Source organism: Gigantopelta aegis, chromosome 10, assembly GCF_016097555.1.
Source record: "Gigantopelta aegis isolate Gae_Host chromosome 10, Gae_host_genome, whole genome shotgun sequence".
Classification (NCBI taxonomy): Eukaryota; Metazoa; Mollusca; class Gastropoda; order Neomphalida; family Peltospiridae; genus Gigantopelta; species Gigantopelta aegis.
Window position 1 is genome coordinate 80,631,084 of NC_054708.1, and position 550 is coordinate 80,631,633.

A 550-nucleotide genomic window follows, 5' to 3' on the forward strand; every position below is an offset into this window, starting at 1 on the left:
AATCTGGAGTTATCTGCTCTTGAAACTTCACGCGATCGTAGACTGTCTCACTGTAGTATCTGATTCTCTATTGTTTATGTCATAGGTGATAAAAGCCTACAGGGAAACAGTGTACAAAACATGAACGAATGACTTTTCCCTGACAAGATTTTGATAAGATTTCTCATGTTATTTCAAAATGGTAAATTGTTTTTTACGATTTTTAAATTTCGACAAAGTAAGATCTGACTACAAGATGTAGTCTGCCATTGAAACCCATGTTAAACCCCAACTTCAAAGCAAATTGCCCCCATAGAACATGTTCTCGTTGGGCCCAAAACATACACCATTGCAACCATACATTTTAATAAGCATTTTTTTCACTCCAAAATTGAGAAATTTCCGTCTCATTTTTTGCTTATGACCCCATCTGGCTGTAGTACCGGTCCGAACGGTGGTTATTAACCGAACCTCCGCTTGTCCACTTGCGCTATTACCCATGTCCCAAAAGGTCGATGCCAATTTTACAAAATAACATGGGCAAAATACAGCCAAAGGCTTGCCTAAACTC